The sequence below is a fragment of the Cinclus cinclus genome, chromosome Z (assembly GCF_963662255.1).
Source record: "Cinclus cinclus chromosome Z, bCinCin1.1, whole genome shotgun sequence".
Lineage (NCBI taxonomy): Eukaryota > Metazoa > Chordata > Aves > Passeriformes > Cinclidae > Cinclus > Cinclus cinclus.
Genome location: NC_085084.1, coordinates 46,200,979 through 46,214,230, shown reverse-complemented (window position 1 = coordinate 46,214,230; position 13,252 = coordinate 46,200,979).

Sequence of the window (13,252 nt, the reverse complement as noted above, 5' to 3'; positions counted from 1 at the left end):
CTTGATCAATTGGAGTTGCTAATAGCACTAGATTACAGTCTCTTTTGTGACTAGCCAGTTAGGGGAAGAAGGGATGTAGTTGTTAGTAGATGTCACAGAAACTGGTTGAAAACAAAAGAGTGCAGGCATCTGTGAAATCTTGGTGCTATTCTACAATCTGGAGACAGTGTTTGTGTACTTAATACAATGGGTCATTATGCCATGCCTGTGTTGCATCTGTCTCTTGAAGTCCGCTCTGCTTTTTATTTCTTTCTTGTTAGCCCAAGCTCTTCAGCTTGTTTCCGAGCTAATGAGCTTCCTCAGTGTCCTGCATGGGCACCATCAATGAGTACTGAAGGAAAAGCAGGCAGGATTTCTCAGCTCTCAGTTCTGGTGCCACAGCAGCTTCTGGGGGCCAGTACCATAAGTTGCATGAAAAGACCCAAAATGCTCTATAAATCCTTTAGTAATTGTGGAGTCATGGTAGTCATCTGTTCTGGTAGAGTGTTCAGAAAATACTGTTGCTTCTCTCTAGGAGATTTGTATGGAGCATGGGTAAACCACAGTGTTTAGGACCTGCTCAAAATTTGGCAGGTTTTCAGAAGGCTGTTACTGGGCATGATTGCTTGCAGTAGGGTGAACCATCTTGCCACCCACAGTAGCTCTCCCCAAACATATATAAAATAGATTCGTGTTGAAATGGCTGTAGAAAAAACATGAGGGAAAGTGAGACTGATCCCCCTTACTCCCCTTCTCAGAGCAGCTGTTTTAATTGAAACTTAAAAGCTTGATGAAGCTATGGACAACTGAACTGGAGTCCTCTAACAGAAAGTGTTATGCAAACTTCATTGGTAGAAGTATCACCAGTGTGTATGATATGAATATAGATATACATTGGTATGCATAAGCAGATAGTATCAATGGCTCAGTTGTGTGATAGTATTACTGATCAACTACAAAGCAATGGAAGAGCCACAGGAGTCAATCAGTAAGCACCTTGTTCATTTTAAGCTTTGCAGAGTCAGTTCAACAGTGGCACTACAATTGAAATGCAGGAGAGCTCCTTACCTGTTGGAGACAATAAAGCTACTTTTAGTCCAGCATAAAGGAATTATTTAAGGAGAGCTGAGCTGTCTCATTGTTTAGGTGTACTCATTTGGTGTAAGGCTAAGAAGAATTAAGCTTAGGAGGGGATATTGAAGCTATGGAGTAACAGCTGTGGAAAAGTTTGCCCGTTGCCTCTTCTGTCTGTAGTTTGTTCTCAGCAGCTGCACAGTATAGTTCCTCTGCTTATGAAAGAGTGTGAGTTTTTAATATGCAGTAAACTGATTTCCCTGGTTTACTTCTTTTTGTAATTTGAATGGAAAATAATATTTGAAACACTCAGTGATTTTAGCTTAACTAAACAAGTAGTGACAGAACCAACATTAGTCTCTTGAAAAATTTTGGGAAGGACTTCTCCCTATGCAGTAAAAATAGCTTTAATATGTTTGCATCAGCAGTTTCTCCTCTTGAAAGTATTTAGATGGCACAAGCTTTTTGCCATTTCTCTTTGCCATGGTATGCACATACTGTAGTAATCCGTTTTTTTCATCAGTGTATTACTAATAATGAGCCACCTAAGCTCTGAAAACCTCCCTCTGCTCTTAGCTGTAAAAGAATGCTCAAAGGATTTAGGGACGTCAGTCATCATCTTTTTTTTTTAGCAGGGGGGTGTATGTGTGTGTGCACAGGGACAAGGGGAAGAGAGCCCAAGCTGGAGTTCAGAACTTACACTGTGTGTGTGGTCTGAGGTTATTTCTCATTTCATGAAATCCACGCTTCATTCCTGGCTCAGACAAACTTGCACGTTACTGAATAAGTCCCTTATCCAGTTTCCAAAACACTGAAGAGATTTGAAAGGGCTCTGTGGGTGGACTGCTACTATCAGCAAAAGCAAATAAGCTAGCCTATTTAGTTAAGCATTTTTTAATACTTAAGCAGAATAACCAACAGCAGTACTTGAACAGTTGTGGCCAACCAAGGGAAGAGAAGGGAGGGAAAAAACCCACAAGTTTAAGCAGTCATACATTAATTAGCGCTAAAGGCTGTATTATAGTTCCTGGTGTGTGAAGGTGCTGTCTGATCAGTCCAGGAAGAACACTAGGGAATGATTAAATGAACTGCCTGTACTGCTAACAGTCCCCTGTGGTCTGTTGGTCACAGTTTATTCAACATTTCACCTTCCTTTAATCAAAAGTGGTGTAAAATTGTTATAGTAAGCCCCCAGAAAGATGAATCCAAATAATCCTTGCAAATTCCAGCTCTGTGATAAATCTCAGTATCCAAAATAAATGTTGGTTCATTTAATGGCAGAAAGAAAATACGAAAGACAAAATATTACTATTCATTAAATTTGAAATTATTTGGCCAGAATGTGGTTGAGTACTCCAAATCCTGTTTTCAACCCAGTATTCAGTGATCAGAATATCCCTTCTCTTGTTATGTTGACTCCAAATGAGCAATGTAGCTAGCTCTCCAGTTGCCCAAACCATGTATTTAAAGATTAACTTCATTTTAGCTCTGAACTAAATCAAGACAAAATAATCTCTTTTAAAGTGAATCTCAGACAGAAATCTTGTGTCCTGGGAGATCAGGATCTGTGAAAGCCTAGGCAGTGCAATGTAGTAACATGATTTGATGAAAGCATCCTGTCAGAGATACACATGACAATGGTCTCCTTGCCCTGGGTAGCATGGCTTGGGTCCACACCTCTCAGAGCTCTAGCAGAGTGCAGGGCTAAAGGCCTTTGACCAAGGAGTGAGGTTCCTGCTTCCTTGTGACACAAGAGAGGAAATAATCAGGCTGTAGGTAGGGGGTGTTGCTGAAACCTTTACAACCCAGAATGCAGCTTCAAGTACTTCTCACCTCCCAGTACCAATGTTAAATTAGGTGCCAAGGGTCTCATGTTCTGAATAAACGGTAGAGAAATGAATGTTGCCAAGAGGCTGTTAAATTATAAGGAAGAAGAAGAGGTATTTGGTGACATGACATTAGCAACTCATAGTTGCCTAGTGCAGGCCAAAGACATGAATTGCCAAGCCAAGCTGCATGTTGTCTTTTCAGGATGCATGGACCCAGAAAGCACTGGTGATTGTGCAGATGTTGTCTGTGTTCACAGGCCACCTCCACAAGTAGTTTCCATTGTCAGTGTGGCAAAGGAGGGAGCAGGCTTACCCTTCCTTTTGATGGTATATCTGCATCTGTGCCTCCTTTCCCTCTTCCCACAGGGAAAGTGAGGCACAAGGCAGGCAAACTGCATATGCAAAACCTCTGTGAGGGACCTAGGTTGACATAGGTCTTAACTGTGAAACTGTTCTTCCTTTCTTAGATTGTGTAATGTGTGATTTGCCTGAAGGAGATATCCTGCTGTGCTGCTTGACAGATCTGAACAGTAGGCACTGGAGGGAGTTGTGTCATGAACCACATTCAAGGATGAATGGCATGAAAATCCCTAAAGCATGTGTGGTTGCTCTCTGGACAGGTTAGACAAGATAGACCCTGAAAAGATAAATTTATTAGGGCATCCATAATGAAAGTTCAGGGTAAACAAATCTTGCCAGTGAAACCAGTTAGCTGATGGGGAAAGGTGGCATTTGAAGAAATTTTTAGGATTTGCTAGGGATCTATCACAAAAGATTCAGAGACATTTGAATAATGGAATACTAATTCACTGCAAGTAATTTTATGTTTTCCCTGCCTTTTGGCGACAGCAAATGATGCTGAATATTTTCACATTTTCATGAGCTCCAAAGCTGAAATTTGCTGTATTGTTGTTTATTTAGTCTGACTAGTTTTGAACAAGGTGCTTGTCTTTAATTCCTTTGTGCTTGAAGCACACCAGTGTGCTTCACCAGCTGCTGAATATAGGGCTTTTTTCAGCAGTTGTCTGCATTAGCATCTGGCTACAAAGACCAAGTTGTGCTGCCAGACTTCCACAACTTCCTGTCAAAGCCCAGACAAGGCTTTCCCAGAGTTGGATGAGCCTAGGAAATAAACCCACCAAACCCAAAACCCGCATATAGAAATCAATGCCAGTTTCAAATACCACACTTTAAAGAGCTTCTGCTTGTGAAGCTAGCAATCAGAAAACCTCTCTCTGTCTGGAAAAGGACTCTGAACCAACTCCTATTATAGGACCTGACGCTGAGTTCCTGGTGGTAGATGACCACATTGCTCTCTGGGGCCTGCGGGTGTCAAAGAAAAGATGCATGTGAGAAAAGTCACCAACTGAAAGCATGGATATGTTTTGAACACTGGAGGTAGTTTAGTACCCTGAGCCTGTTTCTGATTAAAATAAGAGTCCTTCAGATGAATGGAATGTAAACCACATACCAATTATTGGAATCCCATAAAGGAAACTCCCTTTTCCGTCTGACTATTCATCCGTCCGCCCACCCGCAAAAGTACAGTGTCTCAGAAATATCCCTCGGCAGAAATGATGGAAAAATTCAGTGCTTGCTTCCTTTTTCCTTACCTCCCAGGTGCTGGATGACAACTAAAGACATTAAATTGCAGTGAAGCCACTTAAACAGTTATCAAAGAAATGGACCTGCTAATTAAAAGGATAGTATTTCGTGGCACAAGGGAAAACACGCAAAGTTAAATCTTGAGGCTTTCCTCAAGCAAGCTTCTGTGGGAATGTGACTGTGTGAGGGCTGCAGGAAAAGCCTTAAGAGTAAGACCCACTCAAAGTGAAAGCATTAGACCAGTGCACTCATTAAAACAAAGTACTAAGACATGCATATACCTGTTTCATTTGGCAAATCTCTCACTCCTTTGTGTTCCCATTACACTTTTCATTGAGGCTTTTCCATGTAATTGATTGAAGTAACTAGTGTTCACATTGCTGACTTCTGTGAGGCAGAAAGCATTTCTCCCAGGTCACCTTTGCATTTTAAGTATTACAGTATCTGTTTTACAGATGGTAAAACTAAGACATAAAGGTCAGAAACAGCAAATCAGTGCTGGAATATGTTGGAGTCCCATTCCTGTCTCTGACCACAATAAACACTGCTTCTCCTAAGTATGCTCTAATCTCAAACGCACTGCTTAAATGAGATCTTCCCTGTATGAGTGAAGGTAATAGATCAGTTTTCATGAGCACTCTCTAATATCCTTGACACCACATTAGGGAATCTAGATCTGTGGTAGAGGTAATGCTATGAAATGCTTTTTTACGTTGCCACTGTAATTGCAGGACAGTTCAGTCTCATTGCACAAGGCAGCCTTTGGACAGCTGGAAGAAGTTTTAAATGTTAATAGTTTGGGCAAGGTTTGGGTCTACAGTAATATTATGGTCTAGTTCATGGTAATTGTTTTTTGATACTCTGCTGGCCTCTAGAGGGATAATTTATACAGGCTGAAGCAGTAAGCAAGAAATTTTAAGCAATAGAGCCTGCTCTTCAATCTTCTTGCCAGGTAGTTCTTTCCTATTTGGCAAGGCCTTTAAGTAATGAGGCTTTGTAGCTCTTTGGAAACACTTTCTCTTTTAACCTCCATGATTTTCCTTCTATCTGGGCAATACATGTAAGGTATGTTTCTTCTGCTTGAATAAATAAGGGTAGAAGATCCTGGTAATAAATGCTGCTCAACCGCTGAAGTGAGAAGCTCTGAGGAAAATGTGCCAAAGGGGCAAGTGAGAGAGAGAGGGAAATGCAGAAAAGCCAAGAGAACATGTTGTGCTTAACATTTATCCATAATTTAAAAGCTCTTAAATGCTAAGAAATCTTCTCATGAATCCTATCCTGACATCTTTACTGAAAAAAAATTACTGCATGGTAAAAAAAATAAAATCATTACTTTGAAATTCCCAAGAGCCACTAGATCTTCCTTGGCTTTTTCTGCTTTCTTCTTACAGTCACTGTAAGGATTTGCTATACTCTCCAACTCATTCACAGACTCTATCTTCATGTTTTTCAGGATATGTGTATTCAATCTGAAAAAAAGTATTGAAGAGAAATTGTGAAAATTTACTGCAGAGAGCAGATAATTATCTGTAAACAGTAACTGCTTTCAGGAAATGTTGTTAACATTAAGTACATATATTTTTAATGCCTAAAGTATACCCCTCTGTAACTTCAGAGTATAACAAGCATCTTGGTACATCTCTGTGAGGGCCTGAGTTATTGTTTCAAAGTCATTTATACCCTTTATACATCAACATATGTCCTTCAGGTCCTCAGCTCTGTCCTGGTGCTTTGCCTCCATTCACTATGGCCACTCTCACCCAGCTGAGGTGTTTCTTACCTCCTCAGTATGTAGTGATTACCAAATTATTGGCAGTTGTCCACCTGGAGTGAGGTTGGCTTGTTGGACCCCAATGCAAAGTAATTTTTAAGTCATCTGTGCCTAATGGTACTATATTTGAAGGATATGTTTCTATTAACTTCTCCTTTTCTCTTTGAGGTGACTATCAGAAACTTTCAGTGTAGGGAGGAACCTTGTCTAGAGATTTGATATCATCCTGATGTCAAATGCTATTTTAATGTTTGAGCTAACATATGTATTGACCCATTTCCCTCACAAAGTCCTTTGCACCATTAAAACAAGTATGGCAATTATTACTGGCAGCAAAATGTTTGTGGCCTTACTCTGGCAGGTTACGTATCTATCATGGGATTTACTTCTTTCTGTATCCTAATAAAACACTGAAGGAAACAAAATGCTGCAATAACTGAGATCTATATCACTGTAATCTACAGCAAAACTAATTCTGCCTTCCAGTCTTGTGTGGAAAAACAAAAGATTCTAGACCAGTGTACCTATCTTCTCTAGAAAGGTTTCCTCTCATTCCTTCCCTGTGTTGTTATTCTGCAGCTGTGCCATCAAAGTTCGACAGTTACTTATCAACATTTACATATACTCTTCAATGTATACAGAAAGCTAACACATCAAAAGAGTGCAGTGTACTGGAGTGACAAGTAAACACTTGGTGGAAAGTTTTAAAATTATCTGAATAAGCAACTGGTGCTTGCTATGTGCCACTTGGGAAGCCAGACGAGTTAGTTGTTATAAATGTGATCTTAATGTGGCTTTGTATTTAGTAAGAACTACTATCAAAGTTTATGGTGAATCTGTGTAGTTGGCATGTGCTATTAGGAAAAATGTGTTTCCAAATGGGGAACAAATGAAACAAAGGAAATTTTGGCTGTTTGATCCAATTAAAAATGTTAGGAGCTGTGTAGAGCTGCAAAGTTTCAATGTTTTGCAGCCTTGGTTAGTGTGTGGTATATGAAAGCAGATAACCAAAAAGAAGTGATTGGCTGACGTGGCCCTAAAATGTATACTAGAAGTTACTGGATTGGTGGCGATGGTAACTACAAGCAGGAAACGGCAACAGCAACATATCATCTACAGAGCAAATAACTGGGGTCAAAGAGAAAGCACTAAGACCACATTCAGAAACTTTGTCCTTTTGTTGTGGGAAACAGCCTCAAATGCAAATGTTTATTGGTTTGAATAAACCTTGAAGAAACTGCTGGAAATTTAAACATATTAGAAAAATACACAGTTCAGTGTGAGCCTTTCAGGAATAAAAAAGCAGGGTGCTCTGGATTCATCGGATTACAGGTAACAACACAGACTTTGTTGAAAATGTTGCAATTCTGCAGCTGCTGTGTGACACAACAATAATCAACATGTTGTTAAATGAGAGTTAAAACAGAGCTTGATATAATCTCCATGCTTCCTCCAGCTTCACAGCTAGACTGTCACAGGTGACCTAGAGGAATGAATATACAAAAAAATCTAGATGCTATGAGCAACTTAAACAGAGAAAATCCCTCTCTTTCTCTTGGGTGTTATTACAGTGAAGTTCTCATGTAGTTGTAAAAAGCTGACACTAAAACTCTGTCTTGTGAATTACAGGAGTGTTGAGTTCTTTGGCAGAGGGTAGAAAAAGAATATTCATCTGATCTGCAGAAGTACAGAATATCCAGGCAGCTTACAATGAAACCTATATTATGTGCTGAATCTCACCACCTTCCCTCACTTGAGCTTTGGTCTGAATGATTCATTATGCTCTTGGAGCCTGTAGGAGACATGTACTCTTAGTGAATTTGGCCAAAGTGCCTGAGGACACAGAAAGGAGGGGAAAAAAATAATTCCTGCCTACATAAAAATGGAACTTCAGTTTCATTTGTGTCAGTGTTGGATCAGAATTTCTGGGAAGTCTGAGAAGCCCATTGTAGGTTTATCCACATGAATTAAATTCATACCATGTGCAGGAAGGTCCTTCCACTCTTTTAATTTCAATCTTCCACATCAGCAAACTGTCACAGTGCTTGACAGAAAAGCTTAACAGCTATTAAGGGTTGCTGGGTAGTAAATTATTTTCTTGTATTGCAAATAACAAATTTCTAAGCCTTACTCTAGTAAGTACACATGAAGGTCCTATGAGACTGACAGAAAAATGTGCTCATTTATGGTACCAGCTATTAAGATAGTCATTTCAATCTCTCAGTCAAGTTACAAGTGTTGGTTGTTTGCCAGTGGAAGAAGGAAGTAGCAGTGGTGGCAAGGAGCTGGCAACAGTTATTTTGTCATAGTCTGATGTGGTGGGGTGAAATCTAATACATTCCCACAACATCTGAATAGTGGGACTGACTCATATACTGGATTGACTCATATACCGGAACAACTGCTCATAGCATTCTTTTGTTGAAAGCAGGTTAGAATAATTAACTTGTTTTTTCAGGTGGTTGTTGCCATGCTTTGTGGGCCTTCTATGCTTCAAGTGACATCAAGTTCTTGGGAAGCTGCTGAATCAAACCTCTCTGGAAGATGTAACCAGATGCTCATATACAATTAGGAGGGGAAAATGCCGCTGTAACTTTTTAGTATCTTATAGATTTGTAAAAGTTTAAAGCCAGAAGGGCCATTAGCTTCTTTCACAACCATTGAATCTCATTTGCTCTACATTAGGTCATTAAGCATACTACAGTACAGGTATATTAAACTGCCCTCACTGTGCTTTATACAGGGTATAAATATATGTTCTGTGTGAAGGTCAGCCAAAGCAATATGTGCATAAATAGCCTTCAGATATTCATTATAATCAGCAAATCTTAGTATTTGATAACCAACCAATATATCCAGATTATTTTGCTGAATCAAGAGCATAAGATATATATAGAGCCATCCCATCAGCCAAAATACGTCTGCACTGTCAAAACCAAAAAAACCTGACTTCCAGTAAACTTTTAGTAGTTTGTTTTGTTTTGTGAAAACAGGAGTACAGGAATCCATGAAGACTGTATTTTTCAGACTCCATACCACCACCTAGCTTGGGTTTGAAGTTGCCAAATAGCATTTCCAATGGGAACTCTAACATGGAGTACACCTTTCACGTCTGGATGTGTTTTCCTCTGTGAGATTTTAGAAATTTTTCAAGAAAGGGGAGAAACTTGTTGGAATATTAGGAGAAAACTGCTACTTTCAGTTTGCATTGGAGACTTTTTCTGGCAGCCATCTGAGTGGGCCACTTCAGCCCACTGAATGCAATAACACAAGAGGCTGGAGTCATTAATGGAGTACTTTGTTATCTGAAGGGGTTTCTTTAACCCTCATTATTGAGGAAGATATTTACTGACTCAGGGAAAGTCAGATGATAAAATTAAGTGACAACTGAATTCTCTCTCTCTTAACACCTTTAATGTGCATCATTCTGTCAAGAATTTAGCACCTTACTGCTTTCTGCAGAACACTTACAAGAGCCATGAAAGTCAGTGGAAGAGTTGTCTGGAAAATGTAAAATTCTTGCTAATTCCAAAAAGTTGGGAAAAAATCTAGGAACCTCACTTTAAACACCCTGAAGAGGTGATCCTCTTGGACATTAATCTGCTGTGCTTCAATTTCCATTTCTTATAGTAGTTCCTCACTTCATAGGTTTGATATAAATGCAGTCTATGAAGCACTCAAGTATAATGAGAAGGAAAAGAGAGAGACATGCAAGAAACTCAGCACTTTTGTCTTCAAAGTTGTCTCTGAATTATGCAGAAGACACATGCTGAACACTGGGAATGGGACACAGTGATGACTAGAAGCCCAGTCTGTCAACCCTCACCATATCCTAAGGCAATTACACAAATGACCCCACATTCTGGTGTTCTTCATTCTAAAGAACTGAATCTGTGAATTCATTGTGGAGTTTTAGTCCTACATGTGTGCACTACACACACAAAATAAATGCGTCCCTAATAGCTTTTCTTTTCATCATCCTTATAATCCTAACCCTAACTGTAATTTCCTAAAATATTCCTTATCTTTCTATACTTCTCTTTTACTAGAAAACTGTTTGTGTTTTCTTTTGTTGTTGTTTTTGGTTTTTTTGGTTTTTTGGTTTTTTTTTTACATCATGCTATCTTTTATGTCTAAATCAGAGAAATAAGTATTTTTTTTGTACACAACATACCCACCGTCCTTCCAGAACTGAAAAGAAAATCTAGGTCTTTGCATCCCATTGGATTGTCCTGTTCTTACCTGCTCTGATTCTCACTTTTCTAAGTGGTCATTTATGGAGAAAGGCTTTTCACCCAGGGGGTGGTTGAGCACTGGAATAGGCTCCCCAGAGAAATGGTCACCAGGCCGGCAGAGCTCAAGGAGGGGTTTGGACAATACTGTCGTTCACATGGTGTGACTCTTGGGGATGGTCCTCTGCACTGCCAAGAGGACAATGGACTCAATGATCCTTGTGGATGCCTTCCAGCTCAGCTTGTTCTATGATTCTGTGATCCAGCTGACAATTATTTGGCATCTGCTTTGGTTCCACTTCCTTACTTCCTGCACTATCCTTCTTTCTGAGGATGTCCTGTCTAGTGTTTCAGTGAAGAGATTTCTCTGATAATATTAGTATTCACAAAATTGCCTCATACAAAGCACAGGACAGTGCATTCTTTTCCCAACACAGTATGAGTTGCATTCTCATCTTCTCATGTAAGTGGTGCTTAAATTTGCCTTGTGTCTCACTTTTGGTCTATCAAACACTACAGGTCTTTGATGAGCAAAGGAAACCTCATAAAATTTTAATGGCTATTAATTTAATTTACTGGGTTTAATTCCTACTTCAAGGACACCATTCTGACCTTATTGGAATTTCCCTTCTTGAAGATATATCTTTCAAAATTGTTGTTACATATAATCATCACTACAAAAATGAGAGGCTGTCTAGATACAGTACACATTTGTAGTAACTGTAGGGATGTGGTTGAAAGATCACACTTATGGACGTAAGCCTCAGGGTGTGAGATCCTCTTCCAAATGTCTCTCCATAAAACAAAGGAATTTTGCAGTGTGCTGCTCTCCCAGCCCAAGCCAGTAGGATATTTCTCATTGATTACATAGAAAATAGATTAATTTGTAATGAAGCCAACAAATATCTAGTTCATGCATGTGCTATATTTGACAATCAATGCTTTGTTTTGTACCTGTTCTTTATCTAGTTCATAGAAACCAAATACGGTGTCCTTGGGTGAAACATTAGACCAGGACACTGCTGGGTTCTTCAGGATTTGCAGCTTCCAGATGTTTTTACACAACTCTCTGAAACTGAGATGTTGAGTGTATGGCTTTTATTTTGTTTTTCTACATTATGCTCTACTGCTTCTTTGTCTCCCTTCCTTTGTGTGGTAGATGGTTTAAGGTAAGGGTGTATATTGGCTATCCATTTTTACTGGGGCTCTGGATCCAATCAGTGCTGCTAGTCATTGAGTGAATTTATCTACTAGTTTTATATAAGCTTCTTTACACTGTCTAGTGTCTTTCTTTGGCAAAAATATGTGACACTTCTAGATTGAATGAAACAGAAATTTTCAAATTAATTCATGAACTCTGCTAATGAAAAGAAGTAATGTGAAAAATAAATCACTGCTTTGAAAAGACCTCTGTTTTGTCTCATAAAACAGCTTTCAGATGTTCTTTAGTAAGAACTGTATTTATTTTTATTACTCTTCCTAATATCTAATAATGAAACCTTGTATTTATGTGCCTCATCTTCAAAGTGCTTTGAAAACATTTGTTATCTGAATATCTGAAGGATGGGATGTCCATTTGCTACACAAAATAGTCTGAGATGAGTGCAGCACAACTTTACCACATGCCAGACTTTGGGAGGATGATTTTGCTTCAACTTTATTTACCATTTGCCCAAAGGTTTACCATGTATTTTAGACATTATTGGCTGTAGATTCAAACATGCTATAGCAAAATAACACATTTTTCTATGACACAAAAACTGAATTTGTTTCTTTTGTGTCTGGAGTTTTCTAATATGTGCTACTTGGTTGCCTTAATCTCAGAATTCTGTGACATTCTAATGCAACACATATGTGTTTTAAGATGTTCCATTCCATCTGAATTTGTTTACCATGTTCTTTCTTCACTATGACAAATTTGCATTTTTACTCTTGTTTTAATTGTTCCATCACACTCCAGACACAAGAATTTAATGTGTTTCCTGTTGTGTGACCTGGTCAAATTCATGTCTTCTACAAGACTCAGACTTTGCCTGTACGGTGTTGAAGGGGAGTTTAAAGCAAGATAAGTGAGTCCAACTGATTGACTTTGTTGTAGAATGCTCCCTCCCCACACCAAGATTTCGGTGTGACAGCTGGAGTGGAAATGTTTAGTATCTAACAGGGCTACTCCCTGCTGCCATTTGTGATTAGCCTGTTGATTATCACCTCCCAGCCCCAGAGACAGAATGGTAACAGACTGCTCCTTTTTTTCCTGCCAGCGGAGCTGGCTATAACCTAGCAGTGACTTAGGATGATTTTCTGTGACTTGCAGCTAATAGGAGAGTATTGTCAGGAAGCAAAGCAGCTCAAGAAGTCCATAACCTTCTCCACAGCATCTCCCATAGATTCCCTGTATAGCAGTGGAGCTCAGGAGCAGTCTTCTGTATCAGTGAGATCACACTGCTAAAAAAAATTAATTAATTAAACCAGTAATCGAGTGAACTCTGGACTCTGGACTCTGTATTCATTGGGATCTCACATCAATCTTATATGGGTGTGAGTCTAGTTTGTTCAGTGAAACTAACAAAGAAAAAAGCCCTCCAAAACCTCATTTTTATGCAGACACTTCAAAAAAGAATATAATAATTAATCAAACTGGAATTTGGAGCTGAACTTTCATTTTCTGCTCCTAAACAGTTATTTAGGGCCTATTTGCCCTATTATTATTATTTTCCCCTATTATTGTTATTATTATTTTGCCCTATACCTATTTAATTTTT